The sequence below is a fragment of the Pongo abelii genome, chromosome 2 (genome assembly GCF_028885655.2).
Source record: "Pongo abelii isolate AG06213 chromosome 2, NHGRI_mPonAbe1-v2.0_pri, whole genome shotgun sequence".
In the NCBI taxonomy this organism is placed as follows: domain Eukaryota; kingdom Metazoa; phylum Chordata; class Mammalia; order Primates; family Hominidae; genus Pongo; species Pongo abelii.
In genome coordinates, this window is record NC_085928.1 from 68,205,976 (window position 1) to 68,221,622 (window position 15,647).

General features: G+C 41.7%; 1 protein-coding gene across 9 annotated transcripts in view; it reads left to right on the forward strand.

Annotated features, from left to right (window-relative positions):
* The window catches only part of ATP2B2 (ATPase plasma membrane Ca2+ transporting 2), a 390,731-nt gene that overhangs the window by 166,136 nt on the left and 208,948 nt on the right, over positions 1-15,647 (forward strand). For 5 of the 9 annotated variants that reach the window (XM_063721890.1, XM_063721891.1, XM_054551730.2 and 2 more), the window contains one exon: positions 9,799-9,893. The exons of 1 other annotated variant lie outside the window; for it this stretch is intronic. The gene's annotated coding sequence lies outside the window, so the exon portion shown is untranslated. Of the gene's footprint in view, positions 1-9,797; positions 9,894-13,948; positions 14,115-15,647 lie in introns of those variants that run through there. 3 more of the 9 variants (XM_063721889.1, XM_063721888.1, XM_063721893.1) reach the window with 3 other exon arrangements.

The window sequence follows — 15,647 nt, forward strand, 5'->3', positions numbered from 1 at the left end:
ACCCAGGAGGCTGAGGCAGGAGAATTTCTCGAACCCGGGAGGTGGAGGTTGCAGTGAGCTGAGATCACACCATTGCACTCCAGCCTGGGTAACAGAGTGAGACTCTGTCTCAAAAAAAAAAAATTATAAAGAACACTCAAAGAGTGTTGATTGTGTAGGTTATATCTCTCCAAATTTACAATACTAGAAATTAAAACTGATTTTAATACTATTTCTTAATTCATTTAAAAATAACAATAATAAATCTATTGTGGTACATAAGTAACATAGTTTATGAAAAATAACTATATTTTCCAAAACAAGAACAATTAGTCAGAAGATTAAAGTTGTTTCATATTTTTGCAAATCTCTTTAACGATTTACTTGAAGGTAGTTGAATTCCTATCCACATCTGCACTCAATCTATTATGATATGATTGATGTTTTAATTGATGTATATGAAGAAAATCCAGCCTTACATAGACATATTTTTGGAAAAAGGAGTATTTTAATAGCCTTTTCAGATAATTGTAGATACTTTTCTTTGACACTACACTCCCAAACTCAACCAGCTCAGTGTATTCAAGCTCAGACTGCCATAACAAAGTACCACAGACTGGGTGGCTTAAACAACAGTAATTTATTTTCTCACAATTCTGGAGGTTGGAAGTCCAAGTTCAGGTTTAAAAGCAGTCTGCTATTAAGCGCATTCATCAAGTTTTTTAAATTTTATGTTCTGACTTAAGCCAGGGGCCTTCCAGGAATCAGTAGCAGACCAGAAGGGACAGAGGAAGGAATCATTGAACTGAAATATAGAACAATAGAAATTACCTACCTAATCAAAATAACAAAGAGAAAGTAGGCTGGAAAACACAATGAACAGAGCCTTGCAGACCTGTGGGACTATAACCAAAGATTTAACACTCGTGTCATTGGACTACTGGAAGGAGGTGAGAAAAAGAGGATGGGGCTGAAAAAGTACCTGAAGAAATAATGGCCAAAAACATCCCAAATTTGGTAAAAACACACAAACCAACCCTACTGATTCAGGAAGCTGAGCAAATTCCAAAGAGGATAAACCCAAGGAAATCCATATCAAGACAAAAAATAAATTTCTAAAAACTAAAAACAAAACAAAAATCTTGAAAGCAGTGAGAAAGAACATCTCACCTATGGGGGTAAAAATTTTGAATGACAGCAGATTTCTCTTCAGCAACCATTACAGTCACGAGGAAGTGGCACCTTTCTCAAATGCTGAAAGAACAGAACTATCAACCCAGAGTCCTATATCCAGCAAAAATATTTTTCAAAAATGAAGGAGAAATCAAGACATTCTCAGATGAAGGAAAACTAAGATAATTTTTTGCCAGAAGACCTATCCTAAAAGAATGGCTATAGTTCTCCAAACAGAAAGGAGACAATTTTTTAAAAAGAATTCTTGGGACATCAGGAAGGAAGGAAGAACATGATAAGCAAAAATATGGGTAAATGCAGTAAACTTTCCTTCTCTTCTTGAGTTTTCTAAATTATGTTTGACAACTGAAGCAAAAATTGTAACACAGTCTGATGTGGTTCTAAATATATACAGAAAGAACAAACAGAAAACAAAATATAAAATGACAGACTTAAACCTTAATATATCAATTATTACATTAAATATCAATGGCCCAAATACACCAATTCAAAGACAAAGATTGGCAGAGTGGATTGAAAAACATGACTGACTACATGCTAGCTACAAGAGACTCACTTCAAATGTAATAATACAAGCAAGCTAAAAGTAAAAGGATAGAAAAAATCACATGCAAACATTAATCAAAAGAAAGTGGGAGTGGCTATATTAATATCGGATAAAGTCAACTTCAGAGCAAAGTAAATTACTAGAGATAGAGAAGGATATTATTATAATATAATGATAAAAGGGTCAGTCAGGAAGACATAGCAATCCTAAATATGTATACACCAAACAATAGACCTGTAAAATAAGGCAAAAACTGATAGGAGTGACCACAATTACAATTGGAGACTTCAACACTCATCTCCCAAAAATTGATACAGCAACTAGGCAGGATATCAGCAGGAATACGGAAGAACTTAACAACACCATGAGCCAACAAAAACTCATCAACATGTGTAGAATGCTCCCCTTAACAGCAACAGAATACATGCTGTTTTCAAGCGCCCACAGAACATATGCTAAGGTAGACCATATCCTGGATCGTAAAACAAACATTAGCAAAATTAGAAGAATTGAAATCATGGAGAGTATTTTTTCTGGCCACGGTGGAATCAAACCAGAAGTCAATAACAGAAAGATATTTGGAAAATATCCAATCGCTTAGAAACTAAATAATGCATATCTAAATAATCTATGGCCAAAGAGAAAGTCTAAATGTAAATTTTAAAAACATATCAAATTGAATGACAATTAAAATAGAACCTATCAAGATTTGTGGAACCAGCTAAAGCATTGCTATGAGGGAAATTTATAGCATCATGCATAACTAGCAAATAAAGAATTCTGAAATCAACAATCTAAGCTCCTACTTTGAGAAGCCAGAAAAGGAAGAGCAAAATAAACCCAAACCAAACAGAAGAAAGGAAATAATAAAGTTAAGAGTAGAAATCAATAAAGTTGAAAACCAAAAAATGATAGAGAAAACCAATGAAACACAGAGATATTTCTTTGAAAAGATCAATAACATTGAAAAATTCTAGCAAAACTAACCAAAAAGAGAGAACAAGACAGAAAGAGAAGACACACATGACCAAAATTGAGAATGAAACAAAGAATAACACTACAGACCCCACAGACATCAATACAATAAGGAATACTATGAAAAAATCTGCACATATAAATTTTACAACCTAGTAGAAATGGACCAATTCCTCAAAAAACATGAACTACCACAATTCACCCAATATGAAACAGATAATTTAATATCCCTATAATTACTAAGGAAATTGAATTTGTAATTTTTAAATGTCCTAAAAAGAAATCCCCAGGACCAGGTAGTTTCTTTTTTTTTTTTTTAATTATATTTTAAGTTCTAGGGTACATGTGCACAACGTGAAAGTTTGTTACATATGTATACAGGTACCATGTTGCTGTGCTGCACCCATTAACTCGTCATTAACAGTAGATATTTCTCCCAATGCTATCCCTCCCCCCTCCCCCCCACCCCACTACAGGCCCCAGTGTGTGATGTTCTCCACCCTGTGCCCAAGTGTTCTCATTGTTCAATTCCCACCTATGAGTGAGAACATGCAATGTTTGGTTTTCTGTCCTTGAAACAGTTTGCTCGGAATGATGGTTTCCAGCTTCATCCATGTCCCTTCAAAGGATATTAACTCATCCTTTTTTATGGCTGCATAGTATTCCATGGTGTATATGTGCCACATTTTCTTAATCCAGTCTATCATTGATGGACATTTGGGTTGGTTCTAAGTCTTTGATATTGTGAATACTGCTGCAATAAACATATGTGTGCATGTGTCTTTATAGTAGCATGATTTATAATCCTTTGGGTATATACCCAGTAATGAGATCACTGGATCAAATGGTATTTCTAGTTCTGGATCCTTGAGGAATCACCACACAGTCTTCCACGATGGTTGAACTAGTTTACAGTCCCACCAACAGTGTAAAAGTGTTCCTATTTCTCCACATCCTCTCCAGCACCTGTTGTTTCCTGACTTTTTAATGATCGCCATTCTAACTGGTGTGAGATGGTATCTCATTGTGGTTTTGATCTGCATTTCTCTGATGGCCAGTGATGATGAGCATTTTTTCATGTGTCTGTTGGGTGCATAAATGTCTTCTTTTGAGAAATGTCTGTTCATATCCTTCACCCACTATTTGATGGGGTTGTTTGATTTTTTCTTGTAAATTTGTTTAAGTTCTTTGTAGATTCTGGATATTAGCCCTTTTTCAGATGGGTAGATTGCAAAAATTTTCTCCCATTCTGTAGGTTGCCTGTTCACTCTGATGGTAGTTTCTTTTGCTGTGCAGAAGCTCTTTAGTTTAATTAGATCCCATTTGTCTATTTTGGCTTTTGTTGCTATTGCTTTTGGTGTTTTAGTCATGAAGTCCTTGCCCATGCCTATGTCCTGAATGGTATTGCCTAGGTTTTCTTCTAGGGTTTTTATGGTTTTTAGGTCTAACATTTAAGTATTTAATCCAACTTGAATTAATTTTTGTATAAGGTATAAGGAAGGGATCCAGTTTCAGCTTTCTACATATGGCTAGCCAGTTTTCCCAGCATTATTTATTAAATAGGGGATCCTTTCCCCATTTCTTGTTGTTGTCAGGTTTGTCAAAGATCAGATGGTTGTAGATCTGTGGTATTATTTCTGAGGGCTCTGTTTGGTTCCATTGGTCTGTATCTCTGTTTTGGTACCATGCTGTTTTGGTTACTGTAGCCTTGTAGTATAGTTTGAAGTCAGGTAGCATGATGTCTCCAGCTTTGTTCTTTTTGCTTAGGATTGTCTTAGAAATGTGGGCTCTTTTTTGGTTCCATATGAACTTTAAAGCAGTTTTTTCCAATTCTGTGAAGAAAGTCATTGGTAGCTTGATGGGGATAGTATTGAATCTATAAATTACCTTGGGCAGTATGGCCATTTTCACGACATTGATGCTTCCTATCCATGAGCATGGAATGTTCTTCCATTTGTTTGTGTCCTCTTTTATTTCATTGAGCAGTGGTTTGTAGTTCTCCTTGAAGAGGTCCTTCACATCCCTTGTATGTTGGATTTCTAGGTATTTTATTCTCTTTGAAGCAATTGTGAATGGGAGTTCACTCATGATTTGGCTCTCTGTCTGTTATTGGTGTATAGGAATGCTTGTGATTTTGCACATTGATTTTGTATCCTGAGATTTTGCTGAAGTTGCTTATTAGCTTAAGAAGATTTTGGGCTGAGACGATGGGGTTTTCTAAATATACAGTCATCTCATCTGCAAACAGGGACAATTTGACTTCCTCTTTTCCTAATTGAATACCCTTTATTTCTTTCTCCTGCCTGATCGCCCTGGCCAGAACTTCCAACACTATGTTGAATAGGAGTGGTGAGAGAGGGCATCCCTGTCTTGTGCCAGTTTTCAAAAGGAATGCTTCCAGTTTTTGCCCATTCAGTATGATATTGGCTGTGGGTTGGTCATAAATAGCTCTTATTATTTTGAGATACGTCCCATCAATACCTAGTTTATTGAGAGTTTTAACATGAAGCGCTGTTGAATTTTGTCAAAGGCCTTTTCTGCATCTATTGAGATAGTCAAGTGGTTTTTGTCTTTGGTTCTGTTAATATGCTGGATTACGTTTATTGATTTGCATATGTTGAACCAGCCTTGCATCCCAGGGATGAAGCCAACTTGATCATGGTGGATAAGCTTTTTGATGTGCTGCTGGATTCAGTTTGCCAGTATTTTATTGAGGATTTTTGCATTGATGTTCATCAGGGATATTGGTCTAAAATTCTCTTTTTTTGTTGTATCTCTGTCAGGCTTTGGTATCAGGTTGATGCTGGCCTCATAAAATGAGTTAGGGAGGATTCCCTCTTTTTCTATTGATTGGAATATTTTCAGAAGGAATGGTACCAGCTCCTCTTTGTACCTCTGGTAGAATTCGGCTGTGAATCTGTCAGGACCAGGTAGTTTCACTGCAGAATTTTACCGAGTGTTTAAAAAATTAACACCAATTCTATACAATGTCTTCCAGTAAATAGAAGAGGAAGAAACAATTCCAATATATTTTAAGAAGCTACTATTATCATAATATCAAAACCAGACAAAGACAACACAAACAAAACTACAGACTAACATCCATCATGTGTATACATGTGAAAATCTTTAACAAAACATTAACAAACAGAATTTAACACTGTGTGAAAAGAATTACGCATCATGACCAAGTGGGTTTTATTCAAGGGATGCATGGTTGTCTTAACATTTGAATACCAATTAATATAATCCACCATATTAATAGGCTAAAGAAGAAAATCACATGATGGTGTCCATCAATGTAGGAAAAGCAAATTCAACACCCATTCGTGATAAAACACAGAAAAAGTAGGAATAGAGAGAAACTCCCTCACCTTGATAAAGAGCATTTTTAAAAACTATGTTATACTTTCCCCTGAGATTGTATAACATACAATCTCAGGGAATGCTTTCCCCTGAGATTGGGAACAAGACAAGGATGCCAGCTCTCATCATTATATTGAACATAGTGCTGAAAGCAATAGCTAGTGCAAAAGACAAGAAAGCATATACTAATTCAAAGGAAGAAATAAAACTCTCCCTGTTTGCAGATGACTTGATTGTCTACATAAAAATCCCAAGGAATCTAAAAACACAAACCTCCTAGAAGTAATAAGTGAGTTCAGGAAAGTTACAGGATACAAGCTAAGCATACCAAAAAAATGTATTTTCATACACTAGCAATGGATACGTGGACACCGAAATTTTAAATACAATGCCATTTACAATCACTCAAAAAAATGAAATAGGTATAAATTTAACAAATCTATAGGATTTGTATGATGAAAATTATTAAACACAGATGAAAGAAGTTTTAAAAGCCTAAATAAATGAAGAGACTTGTGTTCATGGATTGGAAGACTTAACATAGCAAAGATGTCTGTTCTCTGCAATTTCTATCAAAATCTTAGAAAAATCGGTATAGATGCAGAAAAGATTATAAAATTTATAAGGAAAAGCAAAGAATTTAGAATATCTAAAACAATTTTGAAAAAGAATGAAGAATCAGTTTATCTGATTTCAAGATTTATTATATAGAAATCATGACAGTAGTATTGACAGAGATGTGACACATAGATCAATGGACTGAGTAGATGACCCAGAAAGAAACCCACACAAATATGCCCAACCTATTTTTAACAAAGGTACAAAAGCAATTCAGTGGAGTAAAAATGATAACCTTTTCAATAAATGGTGCTAGAGCAATTGGACATCCATAGGAAAAAATAATGAAAATAATAATAACTTCAACCTAAGTCTCACACCACATATAAAAATTAACTCATAATGGACCATGGACTTCAATGTAACATGTAAAACTATAAAACTTGTAGATAAAAAGTAAGAGGCTGGGTGCGATGGCTCAGGCCTGTAATCCCAACACTTTGGGAGGCCCAAGTGTGAGGATTGCTTCAGCCCAGGAGTTCAAGACCAGCCTGGGCAACTTAGTGAGACCTTGTCACTACTAAAAATAAATAAAATTAGCTGGGCATAGTGGTGCACACTTGTAGCCCCAGCTATTCAGGAGGCTGAGGCAGGAGGTTTGCTTGAGCCTGGGAGTTCAAGGCTGCAGTGAGCTATGACCATGCCACTGCACTCCAGCCTGGGTGACAGAGTGAGACCCTTTCTCAAAAAGAGGAAGAAGAAGGAAGAAAGAAGGAGGAGGAGGAGAAGGAAAAGAAGAAGGAGAAAGAGAAAGAGGAGGAGGAGGGAGGAGGAAGGAGGAAGGAGAGGAAGAAAGACAGGAAGAGGAAGAAGAAAGAAGAAGAAGAAGAGGAAGAGAAGCAGAAGAAGAGGAGGAGGAGAGCAAATCCATAAAACAGGCAAAAAAATCCTGTGACAAGGATAAAAAGACAAAAAAAATCCTGTGACAAGGATAAAAAGCTAAGCTATGGACTAGAAGAAAATATTTGCAAACCACAAAACCTGATGAGGTACTGGTATCTAACATATACAAAAAAGTCTCAAAACTCAGCAATTTAAAAATCCAATTTAAAAATGGTCAAAAGATATCTCAACAAAGAGTATATATAGATGACAAATAAGCATGTGAAAAGATATGCAACATCATTAGTCATTAGGGAAATGCAAAATAAAACCTCAATTAGATATTATTACACACCTATCAGAATGGCTAAAATAGAAAATAGTGACAACACCAAATGTTGATGAAGATGCAGAGAAACTGGATCCACTTGTACATTGCTGGTGGGAATGTAAAATGCTACAGTCATTTACCATACCGGAAAACAGTTTGACAGTTTCTTAAAAAAAAAAAAAAGAAAAAAGAAAAATCAACTGCCATACAACCCAACAATTGCACTCTTGGGCATTTATTCCAAACAAATGAAAACATTTGTTCACACAAAAAACCCTACATAAATGTTTATAATACCCCACAACTAGGAGTAACACAGATGTCCTTTCACTGATTGATAGTTAAACAACCTGTAATGCATCCACGCGTGGAATACTACCCAACAATAAAAAGGAGCGAACTCTTGTTACACACAACCACCTAGAGGAATCTCCAGGGAATTCTGCTGAATGAAAAAAGCCAGTCCCAAAAGGTTACATACCGCATGACTCCATTTATATAACATCATTGAAAGAACAATATTAGAGAGATGGAGAACAGGCTAGAGGTTGTCAGGGGTTAGAGATGAGGGGCATGACTATAACGGGGTAGCCCAAGGAAGACTTGTATGGATGGAACAGTTCTACATCTTGATTGTAGTGGTGGTGGTGACACAAAACTACAGGTAACGTTTCATAGAGCTACACACACACACATCAAACTGCTGCATGTAAGCTCTGTAGATTGTATGATGTCACATGACTGGTTTTTATGACATGCTGCAGTAGTGCAAGTTAACCTTGGGGAAGTCTGGAGGGAGGTGCATGTGATCTCTCTGTACATTTCTTTGCAATTTCCTTTGAATCAATAACTATTTAAAATAAAAAGTTACAAATAGGGCTGTGTGCGGTGGCTCATGCCTGTAATCCTAGCACTCTGGGAGGCCCAGGCAGGTGGATCACCTAAACTCAGGAGTTGGAGACCAGCCTGGCAACACGGTGAAACCCCATCTCTACTAAAATACAAAAAAGTTAGCCAGGCATGGCAGCATGTGCCTATAATCCTGGCCCCTTGGGAGGCTGAGGCAGGAGAATCGCTTGAACCCGGGAGGCAGAGGTTGCAGTGAGCTGAGATCACGCCATTGCACTCCAGCCTGGATGACAGAGTGAAACTCCATCTCAGAAAAAAAAATAAATAAATAAAATAAAATAAAAAAGTAAATGAATAAATGAATAAATGGATTGAGAGAGGGAGAGAGAGAAGGAAGCTGATAAGGAGCCTTGTAGCATCCAGTGCCTTCTGCTGCTGCTGTTTATTGGGCGTTTCTAAGACCCATGGCACTTATGCGTATTATATTTTAGTTACCCCTCACAAAACTCCTGAAAAATAGGTATTATGATCTCTATCCTCCAGATGAGGAAAAGGAGGCTCAGGAAATTTAAGTCACTTGCCCAAGAAAGTATCTCTGTCTCTCCAGGGCACACACCTGTGACCACTCTTTCATACCCCCTCTGCCCTCACAGGCCACACACAGGCCATCTGTAAAATGGGGACAATGGTGGCATCTTATGAAGATCCAGCAAAGATAATTTATGTAAAGTGCTTAGCAGAGTAGCTGGAATGTAGTAGGTGCTCATGAAATATTTATCAAATGAATAGAACGGCTAGATGCCCGATGCATGTTAATTAAAGGGGCAGCCCTCTCTCTGGGGCCCGCCACTCAACCTTCCCAGTCTCAGACAGGGAGACCCCTGCCAGCAGGTGGACTTGCACCCCTGAAATGGTCTATGGGCCCAGGAGGGGCAAAGCCCACCCAGGCTGGTCTGAATGCGGAAGGCAAGGGCTAGGTCCTTGTCAAACCTATCCCTAGCCTAGAGCCAGCACATCGGGGACACTCCACACCACGGTTACCTTCCCTTCTCCTTTCTGACCTGGGTCCCTGTCATGTCACCCACCCCTAACTAATGCCATCTTTCCCCTTTTCCAGAGCTGAACTTCGTCACCCAGTCCCTAGAGCCAGCAAGACATGGGCCCCAGTTTCCAAACCCTGACACCTCTCATTTAACCAGAAGACGTAGAGGGGTGAGTTGGAGACGGGGGCTTGACTGGGGGGTATCAGCCTGGGAAGAGAGCTGCTAGGGGTGGGGGTTGCCAATGGAGGGTCAACTGAGCAGGAACCCAGTGTTTAAAAGCTGCTCTCTTCTCTCTGTCATCCTATTGGGGACATGTGTATTATTTATGCAACATTGGGCCGGTTTGGGGAAATTCCCTGGAAGCCCTATGGCATTTGAATTGGGAGCATGGTGTAGACTGTGGAGGAGGAAGGCCCCATCACATCACATGGTGGATGGTTGTCAATCCAGGGTCTGTCCCAGCACTGGCACTGGGGAGCCCAGGCGGATCTGACACTGCCTCTGCCCTGGGAGGATAGACCGGTGCCTGAATGAAAAGCTAGCCACCTCACCTGGTTCTGCTTCATTCTTCTACCCTCTGGGCCATGCCCCAGCCTGCACATGAAGCCTTGGAGGTGGGGTAGTCAGGTGGGCTTACTGGGACATGTGCTAAGTGCTTGACAGAGAGGACAGGACCGGCCAGCTGGGTGGCAGTAGTATGTTTATTGGTTATTGAGAGCTTGGCAGCTGGACTCAGTCCCAGGTTCAAATACTAGTTCTGCAACTGGGACAGCCCCGCTGAGTCTCAGATCCCTCATCTATAAAATGGTATTTTGCAGATGATTCATGTAAAGTGCTTAGCAGAGTAGCTGGAACATAGTAGGTGCTCATTAAATACTTATCAAATGAATAGACCTTCTAGGTGCCTGATGCATGTTAATTAAATGGGGCAGCCATCTCTCTGAGGCCAGAACACCACTCAACCTTCCAGAGCCAGCATATACAGCAGCTCTGTGAAATTTCTTTGGCTCCTTGCTGAAAGCAACCATGTCTTCCTCTGTGCTCCTGAAGCCCTTTCTTGGGGCCTCTGCTATTTGCCTTGCTTGGCCAACCTTACATTAGGGTGATATACAAATCTTGGAGTGCATGCCCCATGGACCCAACATGTAAGAGATCAGAGCTCTCACTGCTCATCTTTCGGCATCAGACACAACTTATGTTGCACAAGCTTGTCCTCGGGGCCAGAGCTTAGAGTCGTCATCTCATCTGACCTTCCCAGTAGCCGCCATTAGCCCTTTTCACAAATGAGAAAACTGATGCCCAGAGAGAAGAAACTTTGCAGCCAGCCTGCAACCCTGAGCTTCTAACTGTGCAAGCCAGCATCACTGGCTTCCTACTGCCTTTGTGCCTGCCTGAAGATGAGTAACCACAGACGTAACTCAGGGAGGGAGCAAACAAGCAGATGGGCCACTTGCCTCCCTGTTCAGCCTTCAGACACCACCCAGACCTCTTGCTTTGCTAAAGTTTGGTTTCTTGCCCAAGCACTTTGGGACGAACCAGATTGTTTCCAAACACATTACATAATTGCTCACATATTTATTTAATGCCATCTCTTGAATATTAAATGATCCATAATACAGAACAGAAACTTGAGCATCTAAACCCAGAAGCTTTTGACAGGCGTAGGTGGGGAAGGAGGTTGAGGAGAGCCATCCACAAGCCATCCTCAGGGAGAGGTGGTGACATCACTCCTCTCCTCCTCCTGAGATGGGTTGACAAAGGCTTCCCATGCCCATCGGTGGAAACCAGGTAGTGGAATTTTCACCATGGAATTCAACCTGTTTTATTATATAATAACAAAGATGCATCATCTTCTCTCTAAAGGATGCTCAAAGCCAGGGCTTAGCTACCTGTTTATTTGGTTACAAGTGTTTATTGAGCACCCTCTATGTGCAGTCATTGTTATACTTTAATTCACCTCTCATGTGCCTTTATGAATGGGACAAACAGACCCCTGGCCTCAGTGGGACTGGGGAGGGATGAAGAGGGCCCAAGATAAAGTGGTAATGTGAGCAGAGGGCCCCTGTGAGGAGTTTGAATTACAATCTATGTGCAGTGTTGAAGTTATTGGGGGTTTCCAGTGGTCCGATCAATGTTTAAGAAACATCCCTCCAAAGCCAGCAGAGGATGGGGGGGTGAGGGGCACATCAGGAAGGGCCAGATCACAGTTCTAGGTTGGGGGTGCCAGGGGTGTGGGGCGGGGAGAATCCAGGGAGGACATGAGGGCCACCCAGACCCTAAGTAATGAGCTTCTAGCCTCAGAAGTGGGTCTGTCCAAGGTGATTCTAAGTTTCTCCAAGGGGGCAGCGATGGAGGGCCTGACCTGATGGCCAGTAGGAATCACAGTCACACCAATGTTAATAATCATCTCAGTGCCTAGGAGTCCCTAAGTACTCACTGCCTGCCAGGCATTGCGATGAGCCCCTTGTCCTCACCACCAGCCTGTGTCATGTACAATTTTGTTATCCTCATTTCACAGAAGAGGAAAGCAAGGCCCAGAGTGGTTAAGTCCAACGCCTGGATTGCCAGGAAGTAGCATCTCTCTCCACACATACAACCCATGTTGGTTGAATGAATTCATAGTAACAACAATAGTCACAAAAATCACCATAGCAATCACTTAATACAGGGCTTGCTTTGTGCCAGGGCCTGTTTTAAATGCTTTAAAATTATTAATCATTTAGTGCTCACAACAGCCCCATAAGACAGGCATGACCATTCTTATCCCCATTGTACAAAGGAAGAATCTGAAGCAGAGTGTTCAGTGTTAATCCCACCCGAGTTGGGATTTGAACCCAGGTAGTATGGCTCTGGAGTTCAGATTTTCAGTAAAATGAAGTGCAGGTGGAAGAAGTAGCTTCTGCTGAGAACCAGCACTCTGACCCGGCACTGTCTACGTTTCCAAGTCTGGGGTCAGAGCCACTGGCTCACTGTCGATGGGACATTCAGCAGCACTACTTTTGGGGCAGGCCTGGGCTGAGCCCGAGAAGAGGGAATGTGTGCCAGCAGACCCTCAACCTGAGGGCTGACCTGTTCTCTCTGGAGCCAGAGCGAAAGGTCCTCCCAGAGCCTGCCCCTCCTGCAACTGCCAAGACGTTCCAACTACAAAGCAGCTCGAGTCACTGCCTCAATAAGGGAATCAAGGAATCTTGTCACTCTCTTTGCCAGCAGGAACATCCAGAGAGGAAAACCAACTGAGGGAAGTTGTGGAGTCAGAAAACGTTTATGGAAAATGTTTTACCCCAGGACTGTGCCAGAACAACTAAATCCTCCCCAGCAGAAACCCTTTCTAACTAAAAATGACAGGCATTTTTCCTTATTAATAAGTTCAATCGGCAGAATTTCCATGTCAGCAACGTATTAGGCAGTTGTAATCAACACCAGTTTACAAAGCAACTGACTCATCCCTCCTTAAAATGTGGGCAATAATTCCCATCTGAGGGGCCTTGCTGGGAGATGGGAGCCCCATGCTCGAGAAAGTGCTTTGTAAAAGGTGGAAATGGGCGCAAAGGAGGGCTTTAAAAGGACTTGAGGATTCTTAAACAGCTTATCCTTTTGGGGAGTTTGAACTTTTCCCTGCAATCCTGTTCTCTTCAATGAGAGAATGAAGGAAAAAAACATGAGCCCCGTCTGTGGCCAGACTGCCCCAGTCTAAAATTCAGGGAAGGGGACAAAGGTTGCATCAACACACGCCGCAAACCTCTGGTAACCACTCGTCAGAGCCAGGGGGCCATCGCACTAGGCCTCACTTAGGGAGGGGGCGTGGTGCGGTGGAACACTACTGCTGCAGGTCGTCTCCCCTCTGCCAGGTGCAGGTCCCGGCTGTGCAGTCCTGGACAAGTTTCACTTAAGTGCTTGCCACCTCAGTTTTATATTCTTTAAAATGGGAGCCCTCCTTTTTGAGGATGTTGGAAGGATTCAATGGAAGAGAAAATAGGATATGCCCAGCTTAGGGCCTGGAATATTGACAACTGCTCAGTGAGTTTTGTTCTTTTGGTGGTCCCCAGTGGGAACAATAGCCTCAAATGGTGAGGACCCCAGGCGCCTTTGCTGGGACTGTGTCAGTCTCTCTCAGCCACCTGAGGACTGGGAAAAGAGTCTGTCATCTGTATTAGTTTGTTAGGGCTGCCGTGACACATGACCACAAACTAACAGAAATGTGTTGTCTCGCGTTCTGGAGACTAGGAGTCCAAGATCAAGGTGTCAGAGGGCTTGGTTCCTTCTGAGGATGGTGAGGCTGACTCTTTCCCGGCCTCTCTCCCAGCTTCCAGTGGTTCACCGGCCATCTTCGGAGCTCCTTGGAGTAGAGAAGTAGCACTCTAGTCCCCTGCCTTCACATCGTCTTCCTCAAGTGAGTGCCTCTGTGTCCAAAGTTCCCCTTTTCGTAAGGACACCAAATCATTCCAGATTAGGGCCCATTCTAATGGCCTCATTTTAACTTGATCGCCTCTGTAAACACCCTCTATAAACGCCCGTCTGTACCTCACATTCTGGGGTATGAGGGGTTAGGACTTCAACCTGTCTTTTTGGGAGGACATAGTTCAACCCATAGCCCCATCATAATGATTTGAAGCTGATTCTGGACAGACCACCAGTTCTTTCATGACATTTAGGTTCCCAAATAGACTCGAAGAATATTTTACATCATTCTCTAAAAGTCTGACATCCTTCTAAAAATCACTGATATCTGAGCTTCCAGGAGATGCCCACTGGCATCTTAAACTCCAATCCAAGACTGTAGGGTTATTGTCTTACATAAAGAGCCTGTAAGTTTGAAGCTGAGCTCTTTCTCAGCACAACTATGTGCTAGACTCCGGAAACACGGGAAGCCAGGGACTTAGCTTTCAAGGTGGTTACAGGCAGGAAGGCCACAAAACAGGTAAGCGTGCAACTGGCTGTTGTTAGATAGGGAAATGCCAGGAAGATCGTTCCCAAAATGATCTTCAAAGCGTGAGAGAAAGAGGTTTTCTTCCTAGGTCACGTCCTGTCTTTGTTTCCCTAGAGAAGTAATGTCCTTCCTGGGTGGTCTGAGAACCTCTGGGGAGCCCCTACTCCCTTTCATCAGTCACTCGGCTTTCATTCTGAGATAACACCTGCTCCTGAGTCTTCCCCTGGGAAGGTGGGAAGTGGCACAGAGACCTGAGTCCATCACCCCGGCTTGGCTGGGATGCCCAGAGAGGTGGGGGGTCAGTGCTGGACCCCCTTTATTGCCAGCTCTCCATTTTTTTCCTCCCCAGTCATCTCATGGATCTGGGAAAGTTAACTAAGCTTCCCCATCCCAAATATGAGTGGTTCCCACATTGCTTGAACTGAGAGCCTACAATCTATATTCACACACTGACACCAGCACCAAGCAAGTAGCCGGGATCACGGGCATGAGCCACCGCGCCTGCTTAAACTGTATTTTTAAAAGCAAAAGGCTGGGAAGCGAAGGAAGTTGCTAGGTTGACTAAATAATATGTTTGCAGCATAGATGTTCTGCTATTTGTCAAACAGGAGTTGCTGTGATTAGCAAAATATCAATTCACATAAAACTGAAAAATATATTCAGGGGTGTGTTCCTTACAGCAGAAATATTTAAGATAAAACACACATGGGCACGCGAAGGGGGAAGATTGCAGTAGCTGGGAAACTTGCTCATGTGGAAAGTGCTCCTTCTCCAAGGATGCTGGAGGAAGGACAAGTTGATCAGCAGGAAACAATAAGTGTTTTCTTCCTGTTTCTCTGTGAAGAGAAAGTGATCAGGCACATTATAGGGCACAAGCAAGGAGTGTCGTGGGGCCCAGAGGCAAGGTGGGTGGGGGCCTCTGTTACCCTTTTTTCCCCTTAGTCCAGAGAGGCTTCCTGGAGGAAGCAAGATTCTGTGCTGTTTGGCCCAGGCTGT